General features: G+C 36.1%; 1 protein-coding gene across 2 annotated transcripts in view; it reads left to right on the top strand.

Annotated features, from left to right (window-relative positions):
• The first annotated feature begins 8,915 nt into the window (after positions 1 to 8,915).
• gli3 (GLI family zinc finger 3) overlaps positions 8,916 to 20,441 on the top strand; it is a 131,283-nt gene continuing 119,757 nt past the window's right edge. The window contains exon 1 of one of the 2 annotated variants that reach the window (XM_060861474.1): positions 8,916 to 9,273. The gene's annotated coding sequence lies outside the window, so the exon portion shown is untranslated. The remainder of the gene's footprint in view (positions 9,274 to 20,441) is intronic. The other variant, XM_060861473.1, reaches the window with a different exon arrangement.

The following is a 20,441-nucleotide window of genomic DNA, read 5'->3' as shown; positions in this document are numbered from 1 at the left end:
TCACTAACTAGAATACACGGGGAGGCACCGCCCCTTACCTGAGGTCTCTAGACACGGAAGTATACTACGTGGTGTACAATGTATGAGCGCGCTCCTTCTTACCTCTTCCAGCCCCGTACGTAGAACAGTATTATACACAAAAACATAAATCGCAACAGCATACAACTAGCATACAACTCGCCAACCAACAACCCAACAATGAGTTGACATGACGTTCACGTTTTTATAGTCGCGGACTTCTTCCGGGGGCGGAGTCCGTACGCTGCGTCTCCGCCCTGCACCGACCGGTATTGGGTAAACTGCAGCCAATCCGCGCAGCCAATCCGCTGTAACACAAACAATTAAAATACAGCTGCAAAAATACGTGCCTTGGCACGTAACACAGACAAATAGCATGACACCTCATAGCTCCAGGCAACATTGTAATTTTAGTACTGATTGCTTTTCCAGTTCCCTTAATTTGGTCCCTTTTCCTAGCTTCCCTTCAGCTTTCACCATAGCAGAATTATTATTTAACCAGGTATTGCATGGAATGCCTGTTTTCCCATGCTCACAGCCACCATTGTTTTAATTGTAATTTCCACTTGCTTTCAATTATGCTGTGTTTGGCATGGTATAAAAGCACACCTTAGCATGCACTGTGTGCTTTACCTGTTACTATGCAAAGAAATAGTTTCTTTTTCCTAGATATTCCATTTTTAGAATCCTACCTTAGTGTTTAACTGAATCTTTGCTTAGTCTGAATAAACTATTTGCTCATGACCAACCTTTGCCTCTCTCTCTGTACTGTTCCATACTCCTTTTCTATTTTACCCTGATACTTTTCTTCACTTTTAAAAGCAAATCTATATACTTGCTTTGCTTGGTGTCAGCAAGATGAACATCTTGAAAAATGAAAAACATCTTAGCAAAATATGAATTATGATATTTGCAAAATTCATTTGCAATAAGATTTTTTTTAATCTGTGGACACAGAGCATCAATGGTAGTCAGTGTAGGGAGAAAAAAAATTAAATTTTTAAAATTGAATTTCATTCACCAGATAAACAATATGCAATTTATAATGCTTTTGCATAGACCTATAAAATCGAGAGAGAAGTGAGTCTGGAAGGCTAAAGATAATTTAAAAATGGAATACTGAAAATAACTGAGTGAAAGAAAAAGAATGATAAGAACACAGATATTAATAGAAGAGAAGAGATTTTGGGCCAAGGGCAAACACAGTGACAGGCAAATAATCCTGCTTTAGAGGATTTAGCATGATTTTTGGATGCCAATTAGATAAATGTATGCATGCCACACCAGTTTCAGAAGCCCTTCTCATCACTACCCCTTTGTAATCCCTGGCAATAGAAAAAGGACTGGATTTTCATTAAATAGCTGTTCCTCATGTAACATGGAAACCCCCGGAGATCTATACAGAAAATTGCTTAATTAGCTGAAGTTGGTGTAGTTTGCCATTTAGTATTAGTATTACAGACAAACGGTATTACTGACAAACAGACAATAATGGCACACTCAAGGACATCAAAAATATACATGCAAAAGAGGAAGAAGAGTGTTTCTTTCTCTTTCTCTCACATTAATTGCTTCAAGGATATAGTGTACTCAGATCTATTTCATACATTTTTTTCCAATATTAGGTCTTCTGTGCTTCAGCTTGAGTGCTCAGTGGATTAACAGTAATAATCTCTTTGGGGCCTGTTTGTAGTCTAAAAACTTAAAAAGGCATAACCACAGTCTGTTTGCCAACACATAATCCCCACTCAATCTGCAGAAGAAAAATCAAGAAGCTTTAGCTTTGACTGCATTACTAAATTGTCTTTGCTCACAAGTGTGTTTACAAGCTCACTTATGAACTATATATGTATTTCTGCTAAAATGTAACATTTGTCAATATTTGGATAACTAAGTGTAATTTCAACATGAGCTCACAAACAATTCTTACAATCAAAACATTTTTTCAGTGGCATTATTAATGCAAGTGAACTCATAAAAACCCTATATCACAACACTGTTGAATTCCTGATTCTGATTAGTTAGAAGATATTGATTTACTTATTATAATTGTGGCCCTGATAATAGCGCTGAGTATAAATCAGTTTATCACAGTTGCAGTGCTTTTTCTGATGCAATAACATTTAAAGGGTAACAGTGTAGCACAAGGGGCAGAGTTGAGGATGCAATAACATTTAAAGGGTAACAGTGTAGCACAAGGGGCAGAGTTGAGGAGTGACTATATGAAGACAGGAGAAGGGTTCTACCTGCTGGTAATGATTGATTGTTCCCAACTAGCAGCAGTATGTGTGTGTTTTATTTGAGAAATTAGAAGATTTTCCCTGAATTCTCCTTCACAAACCTCTCTGACACACATATGCGCATGCACACACACAAATTCTTTGGATTCTACAGTGGTTTTGAAGCCCAGGAAAGTAAATACCACATGCTGCCATGGAAATATTCCTAATCAGCAAGGTAATTCCATCTCTAACTTCCATCATACACAACAGCACACTGTCATGGCCTGGGAATGGCTTCATTATTATTTGTTTTCCTTATTTTTCCCCTTTCCTTGAGTTTGTGCCCTTTGTGCTATGTGTGCTCATTTGTGTGTGCACCTGTGTGTGTCTCCATGTGTCTCTCAACATTGTGCCTCTTACTGTCTAATCAGGTGAATGCAACTGCTCCCCATCTGCTCATCAGATGGCAGTCATAATGGACAATGATGTATATAAAGTCCAGTTCTCCAGCCACTAATAGATAGTTGTTTCTAGATAACAGGATAATATCAATGTTAATGCCACCTTCCACTGTTTCTTTATATTTGTTCTATGTGTAACCATGTTTGTCTTGTGTTCCATTTCCACATATACCAAATGCCTGTATACATTTTCTTTGCCCAGCTATTCTCACCTTTCCTGTGGCTGATGCTGCCATCCTGAGTTTATGTTGCCAACCTGCATTCATGTCCTGGCCTCAACAGATGCATTGAGCCATGCTCCTTCCCCTGTTTAACTATCAAATGTATGTTCTGCTTTTGGAACCTAAGCCCTCATTGTTTTTTTTACAGAACAATCTGTTCAACATGGATCCAGCAGAATCAGATCCTCTGCACTTAGCTCTGTCAAGCCATGGTGCTGTTATTGGTCAGGATGACCAAAAGCTCCATGATGAAACTGCACCATGCTGTCAGATCAAGCTATTTGCTGGACTGTATTTTGGCTATCAAGTCTGACTGTACTCCCTCAAGGTACTAATTTATCTTACCATCAATCTGAATAGCCACATGTGGGAGTGGCAAATAAACACATCCAGCTGGCCCCACTCTCTTGCCAGCCATTGGCCATCCCTTCCAAGGCAATCATCCAGGTTGGCCCTGCTCACCCCCCTGCAAAGTATGAACAAAATCTAAATATGGATGCTCTTTTATTAGTGCAAATTGAGTAATTTCCTGGCAACCTGCTCATACCCCTGCTTGAGATAGTTGACTTGGGTGCTGAGAGCTGGCTTTTCAGTCCAGTGTACCTGTTGAATAGCTGGATTCTCTCATCACTGGTAATGACATGCATGGAAGATTCTTGGCTCATATAACCAATCATAATGTTACTCCTGGTCCTCTCTGTCCACCTGTAGCATGTCCAGCTGAACATAAGTTCTTCCCCCTTTCTTCCCCCTTGGCATTGGGGACACTCGTGGCTGAGAAAACATAACCCCCACTGATTGGTCAGCAGGGAAGAAAAATAACTGAAAATGATTTTGTTTTTACTTGATTAGGTAGAACATGTTGGTGCTAAAGATAGAGACCTCTCCTGGCTCAGGTATTAATTGACTGATCATTGTCAGTTCGTAGATCTAAATGGTGACCACTCTAAACATACTAAGGTTATGTTTGGTGTCCCACGAGGTTGTGTTTTATGCCCATTGCTTTTCTCCTTATATATGTAACCTATTTGTGCAATTATTTGCGAACAACAAGCTTCAACTTTTATACTGATGATACACAGCTATATGTTTCAGCTAAGGACGATAAGAGACACCAGCTTAAAAAGACAGTGGATGCTTACTAACTTTCTTCTGCTTAACTTTTACAAGACAGATGTGCTTTTACTAGGACCACAGGCAGTCAAAAATAAGCTGATTACAGAGTAACTCTGAACGTGCAGCAGTAAAAGACCTTGGTGTGATTATTATTATTTGAGTGAGCTTCAAATTATATTATTTGAGTGAGCTTCAAATGAGAGTCCAGAGTCTCTCCTCTGAAGCTCACTCAAATAATATCAGAAGCAGATCTGAGGTCAGACAAACAGACAGAAGTGATGCACATCAAAATATAACAGCTCATCCTTCTGAAACCATGCAGTGAGGTAGGACCAGAGATAAACTCACCCTGTCATAGAGAGCATGGGATGCAGGTTGTTTTTCCCTCCTTCTCAAACCTCACAGGACACCATACCTCTGGGTGTTTTTTACATGCTGCCAGCCCTGTCATTATTTATGCACGTTACTATGACATAGGAGTAACTGAGGAGTCCCACAGTGATTGAAGCAGCTCTGTGATCTTGGTTCCTTGGTGGCATTGTCAGTTATAACATCTAAGAGCTGTTTGGAAATCCTTGAGATAATGGGAGTCACAAAATAATGTGAAAATTATACAATATGATTGGTGAAAGTATGGGCCAGAGCCAATTACAGACTATCCTAAGATAAGACTGAGGTGAAGACAACACATCAACCAAAAAAGCCATGTTTTAAAACATATTCAAACAACACAAGCAATGGTTGAAAAGTATTTTATGTTTTTCCCTGATAATTTAAAAAGAACTGCTAAATTGTTTTTATATAAAACAAAAGGATCGTTTAGATCTTTATAATCACACTCCATTGCTGATTTTTAACTTGTCATTTCTTTTTTAACCTTTTTAACTACTAATTTCTAATATTTCCTTGATTACACAAATACTCTTGAATTTGTAGTAATGTAACTTTGTTCAATGTATTTCTTACTAATGCAAATGTTTAATCTTAAACCAAATTTTTTAACCTTCATACCAAATGTCAATTCAGCTTTGATCTCTGTTAAAATTGTACTGTTACTACTTCTAATTCAATTCTATTTTCTTAATAATTATCATGTTTCTTTCAGCTGGTCAGTATTTCCATAAAGTATATTTAAAAAACATTCCATATATGAATTATGGTTTGTGGAGGAGGAGGAAGAAATAGATAATAATCAGAAAGGTGCAACAGAAAGATGTGCAGTCAGTCACTGAGTCGGCTCTTGTGTGGGACAGGAGTACTTTAATTGGGGTGATATCTGGGGCTCCAAGGAGGCCCAAGAAAGACCTGTATCCCTTTTTTGTCTTCTCCATAACCACTTTAGTACCATGGCTGCTTTTGATGTCTGCTTTGCCTTTCCAAGGCTGACTTAGGAATATGTTCTTGGGAGACCAATGGTTACTTGCCTCTAGGCAAAAGCTCAGTCCTTGGTATCCTCTTACTCTTTGATAGAATACTTTTGGGACCCACCACTCTTCAATTCACCTTACTCCTCCTCACTCTTCTGTGCTCTCTTTGCCTCCACTGAGACAGTCTAAAAGACCAACTCTTCACATTTCTTTATCAACCCTTTTGCTAGCAACAGCACTATTACCCATGTATACAATTATAATATAATCAAATACATACATTAAAACAAATAAAAAACAGCTAAAAATTCAGTTTTTGTTTAACAAAACAAATGTTATGTGTTGTGTATAATGGATGCAATCCATTTCCTGCATTTGTAACTATACATATGCTGCTGCTATGGGTTGGGTTTTTTGTGTTGTTTTGTTTTTACTAACCATGCTTCCTTTACTTCATTTTGTCCAGTGCTGTGACCTGGGAAAATTGTGGTAAAAATGTACAAGATAATTTTAATGTATTAAAGGCTTTTTTTGATAGAATACCCTTTGCTCCTTTAGTTTGCCTTTTTTACTTTACTTTTGTTTAAATATTTTAATATTTCTTGCATTATTTTGTTTGTAAAATTGTCCCTGTATGACAGTCTGCCTAATGAGCAAAATATGAAACAAAAGAGAGAAACAAAAGACAGTTTCTCTTAATCTTAGTTCAGCTCCCAACTTTGCTGGCCTGGAAATATTCTATACGGTTTCTTCCCTCTGATGTTTTTTTTCAAGGCACCATGACTTGTTGATGTGATGATAATTTATTACATATTTGTGCATATTTAGGCTAATGTAGGCTAATTTGTAAGTATGTAAAAACGTTGCACCTGAACACATATTTTTGGAAATTTAGATGGCAGCTATAGATGGCATTTTTTAGGTGTATATAAGGATAGGGTATATTCAAATTAAAACTTAAAATTCAATTTATTTAACGTTTTTAACAATTCCCATTGTCTCTAAGCAGCTTTAGAGAAGTATGGAAACAGAAGAGAGAGTGAAAAAAAGAAATAATAATAATAATAATAATAATAATAATAATAATAATAATAAGAAGAAGAAGAAGAAGAAGAAGAAGAAGAAGAAGAAAATATAATAAGGATAAAAATATTTAAATGAATATATACAATTAAAGTTTAAAATTAATTTAAAAATATTAACTTAAAATTTAAAATACTATATACCTATCCCTATCCCTAATAAGCAAACTGAAGGTGACCGCGGCAAGGAAATCTCCCTGAGATGATATGAGGAAGAAACCTTGAGAGGAACCAGGCTCAGAAGGGAACCCATACTCATTTGGGCGACAGTGGAAAGTAAATAATGTAAATGTAAATAATGTGCTTTCTACAACAGTTTATAATAGTGCAACCGACAGCTCCTGAGGAACTATTGGGTCATAGACACAGACCTGTTTGCTGATTAAGACCAGACCACTGTATACTGAATTCACCAGTGGCAGCTGTATATGTAATCGCTCAAATAAATCAATATGTGAGAAAAGAGCAACATTTTAGGCAAATGATGACTTCACAGCTTCTCTAAACCACTGGTGATGGAACCTTCAGAAAATTGCCCCTATCTTAACTTCTGTACGCTAATATTAATAATTGCATGTATAACATCCTTTCTGCCAAGCGGATAAGTGAAGATCTTTGAAAGAAATTAGCGGCCTCTGCCTTTTCGTGTTAGAATTGCACGCCAACTTCGAATAAGAAATCATCATAATATAAGGAAGAGATTAGTTACATCAGTTACGAAGAAACGCGACTTAATTAAAGATCGTTCTTACATTAAGTAGATAACTGCTTTCCGTTACGAGCGTTGACCACCCTGATCCTTAAACCTAATATATCGCTAGTTATGATACTACTGCACAATTTCCCGATGAAGTATTTTAAGCCTAAATATAAAAGTGAAAACAGCCAGACAGGTGAGACACAGCTCAACTGCTTTAAAAAAACAGAATGAATCTTACTCTCTCTCAGCGTCGCGGAGTAGACTAAGTGTCTCTAAAGTACGCAAATAGCTTATTATGTTTATTATTTATTCCTATTAGTAGTTATGCGAAAGAAGAAATTACATGCCGTCAGCCAGTGTCCTTTCTTTATAATAACAGGTAGACGCGAGCTTACGGTAGTGCGTTTAATTTATCTTGGGTAATAGGTTGTTCATTTAAAGACAAAGGGGTCAAGCAAAGGTAACAAACCCAGTGCGAGCAGCATCTTCATCCTTCCGATCGTGTATGGCAGTTTTGTCTGAAAATACGAGGCCAAAAACAGGAGGTAATCGAAGGGAAAAGCGGCATTTACATTGAGTAGATGCCTATAGAAACGGCGACTTACACAAGTCTCTGTACGGGCCAAGGTTCTGTTACGTTCAAACTTTGTAACAGAGGAGTTTCTGTTTCACAGGTACAGAAACACAGAGTACATATTTTTATGTACAAGCCAATGAATCACCTGCAAGCTTTAATGTGTCTGGGCACAGATGGTATTGCTTATGAGAATTATTCTCCACGTATGGATGATGCATTTTATTTTAAATTCCATTCGACACCCAGTTTATATTTTGATTGATTTTTTATAAAAATTTGTCCTCACCATATCTAGTCAAATGCGTGTGAACATAATAACTACCTATAACTATTATCTTTTAATTTTTAAGTGCTTTCTTTAGTCTTTAGTATGATGTAAAGGCATCTCTCATTCTCTACTATTCACCTTTTCCCCTTTAAAACAACAATCATGCAGTCACACCATTCTTTGCACTGTAAAGTGGATTTTCTGATTCTCACAATTATACACATTATTATATAATATTTAAAAATAATTGATAGATACTGGATAATGTGTTACTTGTTTTTTATTTTTATAAATGCGATAAGAGCAGAAATAAAACTGAAAGAATTATTTCATTTTTAAATTATTTTGTCATTAGAATTAGAAGGCGTTAGAATATTTAACAATTTATAACAATTTAAATATCGATAAAAATTTATTCGTGTTTTTACAAGTTTGCAAGAAAAAAAAATATTATATTGGTATAATCATTTAAGCCTCGTGAGAATGAAAAAGAGATTCGCCATACTTTTTAAAAACAAATTTAATAATGGTATATATTCCTTTGTCTTGTTCAGATCGTGATTATCGTGATTTTTCATGCACCATGAACCCATTCTAATTTATAAAAGTATGCATCCTTTTTGTATGTGAGTTTTAGAGAATTGTATAGTGTACATTAAATTTACAACAGCAACATTAAACCACGCTTCATATACGGTGTGCATAAAAGACGAGATTCAGTGGCAGGAGCAGGGGTTGAACTGGGATAGATGGTGGAGAGGAGAAAAGGAGCAATGAGCGGGGTAAAAAAGAAACTTGTGTGTGTGCGCGCGCGCCGAGGGAGGAGTCATGTGAGGAAAGGGCAGCTGGAGTTGCACAGTCCGCATAAAGTATCCCCAGCGCTCGAAACCATGCTCTTTGTTGCCATAAAGCTTTAGGAATCTCTCTCTCTCTCTCTCTCTCTCTCTCTCTCTCTCTCTCTCTCTCTCTCTCTCTCTCTCTCTCGCTTGTGTGTTTATGTGTGTGGATCGCTTTGGATTGTAATCTTCGGGCAGGCATGTAGAGAAAGTTAGGAACGTTACTGCGCTATTGGAAGTGTCCCGGGCAAGAAAAGGAGAGGACCAAGAAAAGAAAAGTCTGCTAACTTCTAGCGTTCATGCGGAAAGCTTAGAGCGCAGCGCATTTCCAACTAGCAAGAAAAAAGTGAAGAGGAAAGTTCGGAAAAGTTGAAATATTTTTAAAGGGAAAGTCCGGTCGGAAAAGTAAGTTTGAGAAAATGTGATGTGATGTGTTTGAGTTTGTGTGTGTGTGTGTGTGTGTGTGTGAATGATGGTGTGTATGTTTGTGCGTGTGTGTGTTTGTGTGGGTGGATGGTGGTGGTGTTTGTGTGTGTGTGTGTGTGTGTGTGTGTGGGGGGGGGGGTGTCCGTGAATCAAAGTTCAAAGTTTTTGGACAAACGACCAGTATTAGGGAACGTCGAAATATCACGTTTCAAGTTGCGACGCGTCGCCATACGCCGACTATAGCGCAAAGTAACGTTAAATGCGGGGGAAAACGCTGTAAACTGTGTGCATAAGGTTAAATACTTTAACACAAGGTTTATACCGTTATGGCACACAGTAATGGCAAAACGTCTTTCATTAATTTCTCAAAGTCAATAAACTTACGTCACAAATTTTCTCTGTTTTTATATACAGAATACCATTTGCAGAATATGTGCTTTTTATAAAACTATTTGAGCGTGAAGGTGATCTACAAAGCCAGTGTTAAGAGCTTGGTCTCTTTTGGGCTCTCTTTGGCCTGTAATGCTGCAGTCATTACAGATTCTTTTTTCCCTGGACCGATGTTGCGGGGGCTGAGTACATTTCAGCGGCATCAGATTACAGAGCAAACTTCACGTGCTCCTACATTCATTACTTGACCGCGCACTTTCCCACAACACAAATGTGAATCTAATTTAATGAACCTCTTTCTTTCTTTCTTTCTTTCTTTCTTTCTTTCTTTCTTTCTTTCTTTCTTTCTTTCTTTCTTTTTCAATTTACTTCCACTTAATAGTGTTCTAAATCTTGGGACTGGTTTTGGCCAATTCATTGTTTGCTAGTTTGACTTGCATACTGTAAACGATTTCGGATACATTTACAAGAGGAAGCCAGATAGTTTAAATATTTATACTGATGACATTGCGTATTTGTGTTGTATATATTGTTGCATTAATTTTTTGCATTTATTTGTAATATATTCTCATTATTTGGTTAAACATTTACCGTTTAAAAACTCCCCAAATAACAAATCCCATTATGCCCAATACATTAACGTGCAATGTAGACAACGTACACTATTTAGTGTATTTAATAAAGAATGTTTTGGGAGTTTTCGTTTTTGTTCCGCACAGCTGCACCGTGCGGGTCTGTGTGAGCGCGCGCTACTCTGTTCGTTTCTCATCTTTGAGCCAAACTGGTAATGACCACGCAATAAATCAGAGAAATAGATATAAGTATATGTAAAATGTATAAAATGCAAAACGTCAATAGGAATATGTTGTTTTTAAATTGGCTACTATAAATACAAGGGAAAACTTTGCGGGGGGAAAAACAGTGATCTTTGAATCTTTGAATGTGTAGGAATTTGTAAGAATTCAAATAATCTGTAGTAGCAGAACCTTTTTTAAGTGTGTAATTTGTAAAGATATATACTATATATAGCACTGTTATCGCAAACAAACGGGAAAAGTCTTAAAAGGGTTTAGCCCATATTTTAAAGTACAGTTTAATTGTCCGGGAGTTATATACATTAGAAATGTCATCTATTTTATAGTCAGCCTTTAAATTTCGGCCGTATTTCACCTGCCTTTACTGTATTGTTCCTTAAATGGTCCTTACATTATTATGAAAAAAATTCTTCATGCTCTGCATTTAAAAGACTTTTACTATGTACATAACTTTTTATAAGCGTTGGAATTTTAAATAGGCCAAATTAATTTATAAAAAAAGAAAAATGGGAAAATGTCAGTAATTTAAACAATTTATACAAAAGTCTAAAAAAATGTGATTTTAAGAGTTTACATCTTACTGCCAGGTTTCAACATATATTTATGTACACTTTAGGTCCAAAGGTCTGAGACCACTCGTGAAAACGATTCAATTTAGCATTATTTTAATATAAGAATTTTTATTTTAAATTATATTGTTGACAACATGAATTTAAGTTTATTAGTATTTGCTGTTTCCAGCTTTAAAAAAAATGCATTCAAAGTGGCATGGACACTACTAGTTCATGCAAAAACTTATGATCCATTTTAGATCCATCTTAATATCATCTAACACATGCTTCAATATAAGAGATTAGTACAGAATTTTGAATATTAGAAATGTAAGATGTTTAATATTAATATTTCTCCTATACTGTAATCAAAATCACATGCTAAATGTAGACATATCTTGAAGACATTTTCTTTCTTACATCTTCTTGTATTTAGACAATACTAATTTATTGTTTATTGCTGTAAAATAACATTTATTGCTGTGAATGTTTGAAATCTGCTCAGATTAGGTTTTCTCTCTCTCTCTCTGCCTCCAATTTCTACAGACAAATGTTGTCTTTCACTAACTAATAAGTAAGACCAAGATGCTTTGAGACAAGGTGAATTGTTAAAAGTGCTATATAAATAATCTGAACTTAATTAAACTGAACCTAAAAACAAATATGTCTCTACATTGTGGCAACTCAAACTCAACTTTCTTAGCCCACTTTTCATAAAGCTGCTCTTATCCCTAAACCGGTATACAGCAGTACCATAATTGTAAGGTGTGTGTGTGTGTGTGAATCTATGAAGATGAGTTGGTTTAACAGCAATCCATTGTTATTCCAATACTAATTTAAATTTCCCTCTTGCCCATCCTAACCTATATTATTTTCTTTTCTCCCAGTGTCTCTGGGATTGATTCTAGATAGGCAGTACATATGTGGGGAGAGTTTAATGGAACTTCTCTTTGATTCTCTTTGTTTGATATTTGAGGGCTAGGCTGTCTTTATAAGTTTTTGTGCTAAGGCATATGGGACTGATTTGTTATTATGGATCTGTAGCAGGGACATATAATAAACACTGAAAATTTGTGTGTGAGATATTTTACCAGAATCGCTGACTATACACTTTACCGAATTACTTAAAGGCTGCATATTTAATACAGAAATGTGTCATACTTACTGAATTTTTTCAATATGACTGAAACATCTTAATATATAGAATTCCACCAATTTCACCATACAGTATTTCATTAATATTTTTATTGTCAAAAACAAAGTTATATAGGAAAAGGAAAAAAGTGAGAAGCAGGAGCCATTTAAAAAGAGAGGAAGGGAGTTTTTTCTAAGTATTTGGGTGTGTATTGTGTTGACACAAAGTTGGGCTGTTGTGTTATGGTAGAGACATGCCAAAAGTGACTGTCCATATTTGTGTCTCAGAGGTGGTAACAAAGGCGTGTGGCTCATTGCAGGAATGGTCTCATTTTCACTCCCTCTGTGGTTCCTCACGGTCTCCTCTCTTTCTCTGACTAATCCCCAGGCTGAATCAGTGCTTCAGGGCATGCTTCTGATCTTGCCTCTCCTCCAGGACAATCCCTTTTTTCTCCATTTCTCTCATTTTCCCTTTCTCTCTTCTTTATATTTTCCCTCTCTCACATTTCTCTTTGCATTCCTCCATTTTTATAAAGATATTGTTTGTTTCTGATGTGTTCTTATCCTTTCTACAGAACTCTTGTTCACCTGTTATGTTTTGTTAAATCTAGAGAGTCTATGTTTGAGCATTTTCCCATTTCCTTTATTACATGGTTTCTGTCATTACAATCATTGCAGTAATTAATGCATACACTTGCTCTGAAGTGCAGAAACTTTACTCTCTATTATGAATAATTGTGTGAGTTTTTTCACAATAGTGAGTGAATAAGAATTGAGTTGAACATTTGTGAATTTTTAAAACTGGATTTTTTTGCTGATGCACAATGAAGACATGATATGTCAAGGGGTAAATCCTCCTGCTTCTATAAACCAAGGATCTTGGGATAAACCAAGTTATGAATCTGAGAAGAATGGGTGAAAAAAATCCTACAAATTGCATTTGGGTGTAAGAGTTAGAATAGGAGGTGAAAGAATTAGAAAACCGCTAAAACAACATTCCTTCTTTTCAAGGATACATTCTGTATTGTGTTCTTTGGTGTGAGCATGTTTATTGCATATTTGTGTCAAAGTAGTTTTCATAATGAATTAGAGATTAAAGGTCCTTGTCTGTGCTGTTGTCCTACTCTTCCTTTTGGCAAATGTTGTCTTTGGATGCAGGAACCTCTAAGTTGACCTCCCATTTAGCCTAGCCATTTCCTCTATCATCAAAGCAGAGAACAGGAAACAGAGAAAAAATGAGTTTGAGCTGACAATTGAAAGATTTTCATTGATTTATGACTCCTATTGCTGAACACTAAAGCTCTTTTCTGCTAGAATAATGGATATACAAACAATGCTATAACAGCAAAGATGAAAACAGCTACTCTTCATAGTTTTCACAGCCTTTCTCCAGCAGAAAAAAATGATGAAACCCAGTCACAAATTATCACTGGAGATATATTCATAATGCCAGGTTTTTATGACCAAAACTAGTGTCTTATCTATCCACTTGACACCCAGTATGCAGATAATGCCGTGTGTAAATGGGGCCAAATTCCTATCACCGCTTCTCTCTCCTGCTTGTGCATGAATTTAATCAATTCTTTATGTATCAGTGGTTTTCAACTGGTTCTGGCCCAAACTACTTCACAAAATCAAAGCCTTTATTGACCCCCTCTGTAAGACAAATATCAGCTCTCCTTGTAAAAACAAAACAAGAGGATGAGAGTTGGGAGGGCAGGGAATTAGCTCTGTGAGCAAATTTTCAGATGAACCCAAAGACTCCTCTTTTGTCAACAGAGCATCTGAAGAGTAATCACTTTTTCTTATGCAAATTGTTTTAAGAGCCTCACCATGGATGGGATTTAGAGAGGGAGGAGGGAAAATCTGGAGAGAGAGAAGAGGTACTGTGTTTTAACAATACTCTACAGGGAGCATTGAAAAAAGACTTAAGCTAATGGCAGACACCCTTTTTCTTTACAATGCCATTTCTTATGGGGGTGAGAGAGAGTAGAATAGTTTTACAGACTAGTTAGTTCCTTGAATGAGAGAGCGAGAGAGAGAGAGAGAGAGAGAGATACGTTATACACTTACAAACTCAAGGGGGTTATGCATGTAAATGCTTCTCCTTGGTTTGTTAATAGTCCTTGTTGCACTAAGGAAGTTGAGGAATTGGAAGGGGTTCCACAACAGCCATTGCAAATATAGGATCCATTTATCAGAAAAGATGGAACACTTTTCCACATCATTCTGCAGTTTGTCTACATTTGCTTTGGCTATGAATAGTCAGGAGATTAGTCAATGGAGCCAGTGCTCAGCACCCTAAGAAAGTGAGCTTCTCAATGAGTTTGTGTTGGAAGTAGTGGAGCATGAAAAAGGAAAAAGAAATAAGGTGATATGGTGAGAATAAAGCAAAGGAAAAGTGTAAAGAGTGGCCAAAAGTAGAGGTAAGAAGGACAAGAGCTGAGGGAGAGAAAGAGATGAGTGAAGTGTTTTTGTTCTCGCTCAGAGCCTAGTGTGTAAGTTTCTGTATACATCCCAAAGCTTCTTTCAGAAAGAGATTTACAAGACATGTCTCTGGGCATACATTGCCTCCCTACATTTTGAGCATGCGTGTATGTTTGTAAATGTCTTTTGCAATATAACTGAGACTGGGTTATGTTTATTAATGCAAATTGGTTATGTGCACGTGTGCATGTTTAAGTACATGCATGTGTGATATACATGTTTAAGAACAACAAACTGAGTTTGTATCATCTATGCTATTATACATTATAAACTGTGTTGGAAAAAAAGAGTTCAAGGGAAATAAAATTACAAAGTCTGCATGTGTGTCTACAGAGTTCATTGTCACTGAAAAGACATTCTTGTTGGTGGCTTGCAGAGCCTTAGATGTCAAGCAAGGCAGGTAGTCTCTCATATAAAGAAGCCTCCTTAGCTTTCAGAATTATTTATAATGTTTGGCTTTTGTGGATCACTCTAAGCAGTTGTCTCCTTCCATTAGACAGAAGAACGGAGCCTAGGCTTCTACACTTTATCCTTCCAAATCCCTCCACACCACATGACTGGCTTCTTTGAAAATTAGCATGTTATGAAGAGATTGCTTGCTGGCTTGAATTTTTGGAACTCATTGGCAAGGCCAGAGTTACATTCTTTCTTTCTTATTAGTTTTACTGCAATTATTGATTACTTCCTAGAATTTGATATTTACAGATGCATAATAGACTGGGTTGTTAAGGTATTCATTACATTATGATTTTTTTTTTTAATTTTAAAGGTTAGTTCAGGTATTAAAAAGCAGAGTCCAAAAATACAACATTGATAAGTCACATAATTTGAAATTGAAAATTCTGGTTACATGTGCAAGGGATTTTGCTCAGAGGGTGTTTTGGTGGCTTACAACAGTAAAGTTAGAATCTCTCAAATCTTACATTTTATGCACTATATATAACACTGGTTCATGTTACAAAGAATAAAACAATCAAACTGTTTCTATGTGCATGACGTTCAATTTAATTTTATTTGTATAGCACTTTAAAAAATTGACACAGCACAGATCAGCTTTAAAGAAATATACAGCTGTGTAAATCCATAGTCATGTTGTTCTAACAAACATATTTTTTTTAGAAACATATTGTTTATGGAGTAATTCTTTGATCAAAAGATTTCAACATATTTAAGAGAAAGTGAACATATTTGCTGAGAGTGAATTTATGTTCTGATTTAAAGTAAAGTGTAGTAAGGAGCAGGGAGAGATGCATGTTTCAAGAAATGCATTTTAATTATTATTTTATTTCTGCTAGTTTGTGTAATGTCCACTGTGATTTTAGGCCTTATGCATATGTCAAAACATTGTTGCAGATATATGAAAGTTTTTGTAATATGTATGTATATGTAAATATGCAGAATTTGAATTCACATTTGTGTCAAATGAGGTGGAAGGAGTAGAGTTCACAGGTGAGTGTTTGGGCTAGTAGTGGTTCACCATAATAGTGAGGGGTATGTTGAAATAAACATGCTAATGGTACCTTTATTGCACCAATTAGTGATGATGATTAATGACACAGATGGTTAATGTGAAAGCAGCTGCAAAGTAATTTATCTTTGGATCAATGCAAACAGGCTCAATAAGCCTTGTAAACATGTTACCTCAGGGAGACAATTTCTGTATTTACATACGTAAACCTGGGTGCTGTCCACTCTCGTTCAAAAGTTGAGGCAAATCAATAAAAGTGGGTGTGTTTCTTTTGATTACTGCGTTAATAACCATGAGATGTTTTTTTGTTTGTTTTTTTAATAAGATTCTGTTGACATGCCTTGTGGGATGAGCTTTGTGAATGTGTTTTTTCAATCATAATGTGATTAGCAGTGTGTAGCTAACACATCTTTATTCTGTAGTGGTATAATAGTTAAGAGAAAGGCTCAAGTGTTAAATACTAAGTCTTGGGATACCAATATGCTTGTATATATTTGTCTGTCTGTCTGCCTGTCTATCTATCTATCTATCTATCTATCTATCTATCTATCTATCTATCTATCTATCTATCTGTCTGTCTGTCTGTCTGTCTGTCTGTCTGTCTGTCTGTCTGTCTGTCTGTCTGTCTGTCTGTCTGTTATTTATTGAGAGTTTAATCTTCCTTCCCAAGTCTGCAAGGAGTAAAAACTCTAATATTATTCCTATAATAATATTAATATTAATATTCCTATAATAATATTAATATTATTCTCAAATAAAATTCTTGTTTTCTCAAAATGTGAGAGAATATTGGTATTGGTATATCACAGTATTACTAGCATGTTTCAACAAAATTAAAGAATTATAGCACAAACAAAGATTACAACTAAAAGTTTTGAGTTTTGATTCATCAAACATGAATAGGAAGTGTAGAGGACATTGCTCTGAATGACTTCAGCACATCTCGTCTTGGTACCACTCTTCTAGCCTCATCAAAACTTCAGTGACTGTAGTGGGTTTCTTAGCAATAATTATGTTTCCAAGTATTTTCCAGAGATTTGTAATCGGGTTTAGATTATGACTCTGGGATTTTCATTATTTCTGTGTTCTTATCTTCATTGAACTGCTTTACCCATTTTGCAGTGTGATGGGGCATTATCTTGCATGAAAATTGCGAGTTGATTGGGAGATGCTTGCAGGGAAGGAACCACATGTTCAAAAATACCTTTTGTATTCAAGCTGAGATGTAGCTGACTAAGAGGCCCAACTCCTGTTAAAGAAAACATCCCCCAAACTATGACACTTTTTGCATATGGACAGAGGAGAACTGGTCCAAAGCCCACTTTAGTGATGGAAGAAAGCTGAATTTATTTGGGTCCATAAGGGAAACATTATGTCCGGCATTAGACTGGGAGTTTACTGAACCCAAAGTGCAATAAAGTCAGTGAAAGGTAGAGGAAGAAGTGTCATGGCTTGACAGAATGCTGTTAAGATCATAAGTGTGAGCTGTTGAATCATATGTGTCTCATGTGTAGGGGAATAGAAAGTGAGTGAGATGGTTGGAATGTTGGAATGTTCCAAGTTCCTCTGTGCCTGCCTCTCTGGTGTGTTTGATCCACATCTCTCTCTTATTTAGTTTTTCTCAGTCTGTTTCTTTCTTTCTGTCACAAATCTACAATTCTATTTTCAGTCATTATGGCTCAAACATATAACTCATAAGAATATTGAACTTATTGTACATTTAAAACCTCAAGCTCACATAATCACCATATAACATGATGAAGATTGGATCAGTACATTTTCAAGTAAAAATAAATTTCCATATAATTTAATCTACTTAACATTCTGTCCTCAGAGTCCTAGTATTTAGCAAAATTTCAAAAAAAAGAACTTTCTCTAGAGGGAAGCACTTTTCTGCATGGAGAAAAGTTGTATACCTAACTGATATACAAAAGAATGAACAGCATAAACAAAAAACAGAGCAATATATGGGGTGTAGGTTGAATGTATAAGTCAGTAGTGATTCAGGGCTGTCAGACAGAAAGTGTAGATGTGTAACTGTTCCCCTCTCTTTCTGTCCTTTTTATACACCTGCGCGCCCTGTTTCCATCCAAGGATGTCATCTAAGTCCTGATAACTTCAACTGGCCAAAACCCCTAAATGAATGTCATCCCTCCCTTCCTTTTTATCTGTGTATCAATAAAACAAGTACTACTTTACTTTGACCTCTCTTTGACCTTCCCTTTCGTCTCCTTGTCCCTGACAACTGCTTACAAATGAATCAAGTTTTGTTCTAGATTTTGCGTTTATTACATCATTTGCTCCTCCAGATCTCTTCTGGGTTTGTTTTGAGAAGGGAGTCTGCAGAGCACAATTACTTCAAGTCTCATTTCTTCCTTATAATAATAAGCTGTAAATGGGAAATCCACTAGGGTCTGTACAGGAATTAATAAGAGCCAATAAAGCATTGCAGTGGGGGAAGTGGGCTGTCTTAAGTAAACTTTATGACTTCTCGAGAGGCACTGGAGTGATGAATCATCCTGAACCTCTGGGACTGGTAATTTGCCCCTGATTCTGCACTGACAGGGCTTTGATGCTTAATTTTCTTGATTGGATAACTAAGCCAATATCTGTGTTTTGGAGATGGTTGGGATTTTGGTTATTAGTTTGGATATTGTGTTTCCACACTGCATGTGATTATCATCAGGAATTGAGAAACAGTACTTTGTTTCTATAACATTTTAATGGACATATTTACAGCAATGTTAGTGGTATATAAAGTGGTGGACCACTTGGACAGTAAACAAACAGTCTGCAAAATCATAACATTATTATGTATTAGGGATTTTCTATAGTATGTAGTTGAGAGAATATATATACAACTTTCCTGGATTCTTTTAAACCTGGAGTTAATAATTGTGTTGGAAAAAAATCTCTGAGCAAAAAAAAAAAAAAAACTGAAAAAAAAAGGTCAGAGTTATTTTTGTTTTAAATTTCAGCTAAACATGAATTATTTTATGGCACTAGCATTATGAAAATTCATCTTTGGCTGTATGAATTATAGAATTATCTTCTGTTGAATTTACATAGTACACAGTAATTGTGAAACTACTTATTGTTTTACATTTTAGCATTAAAAGGATGTTATCTTATTTTTATCGGTGCAAACCAGATTGTTGCAAAGGATTTGTATTTCAGAGATGAGAAGGAGACTATGGCAACCAAAGCCCAGTGTTTGTGTGTGTGTGTGTGTGTGTGTGTGTGTGTGTGCGAGAGAGAATGGCTGGGGGGGTGTTTTCATCAGATCAGGAATTCCTACATTCACTCATCACCTCCCTAGGGTGTCTTTGCACAATAGAACACACACACACATACACACATGCACACACACACACACACACACACACACACACACACACACACACACACACACACACACACACACACAATTTTAAAATGTGTATTCCAATCAGGCTTAATAACACAGCTCTCACTGTTAAATATCACTAAAGCCTAACATGCATTCCCTTAAAGAGAATAATATAAATTGTTCAAAAATGCTTACAAAAAAAAAAATTTAACACCCCATCCCCCACCCCTCCCTAATCCAAATCGAAGCTAAACAAACAGCTAAGCATCAGTACTAATAAGCAGAAGAAGCCTGTGTCCGCTAGAGGTTTTTCATTGTCATGACGCCTTTATATACTCTTATCTATTGAGCAGTGAGTGCTAAAGGAGCTCCATGTAAGCATTATGATTACATTGTAGTTTGTTCAGTATCACTTCTAGCCGTTTCTTAGGTTGTGTCTTGAATGGAAAGGTCCTAGAACACTCTAGACGGAGAGAGGGGAGAATAAAAATGAGGAAACAATAGAGAAGGAAAGAGGCAGTGCTAGAGAGAGAAAAAAAGAGCTAGTCTAAAACAGCATTCAACAATTCATAAGAATTGTCAGAATTTCTGACTTCATGGGGAAAAAATGCCCCCTCATTCCTACTTATAAATTTTTGAGTCTGCTCATCTGCAAGTACAGCAAGTGAACCATCAAATCACAGAACCATCAAATCATATCTGTTCACAGCATCATCAGTAAACAAAGCAGGACTAATTTACATTAAATGAGTTATAATGTAAATATAACACTTGCCTTATATTAGCTTAGTTAATCTATAAGTACACCAAATAAATCACGCACCAAAGTTCGATAGTTAGATCGCAGATAAAAAAGATGAACATGGAGACGTCCAGGTTTACTCCCCATTTTGTAACTCATGTGCAGAGTTTGAAATTAAGCCCTAACAACACTTAATCACTCATCTCTAGAT

This window comes from Tachysurus vachellii, chromosome 25, assembly GCF_030014155.1.
Source record: "Tachysurus vachellii isolate PV-2020 chromosome 25, HZAU_Pvac_v1, whole genome shotgun sequence".
NCBI lineage: Eukaryota > Metazoa > Chordata > Actinopteri > Siluriformes > Bagridae > Tachysurus > Tachysurus vachellii.
This window is presented reverse-complemented; position numbering and strand designations above follow the sequence as displayed.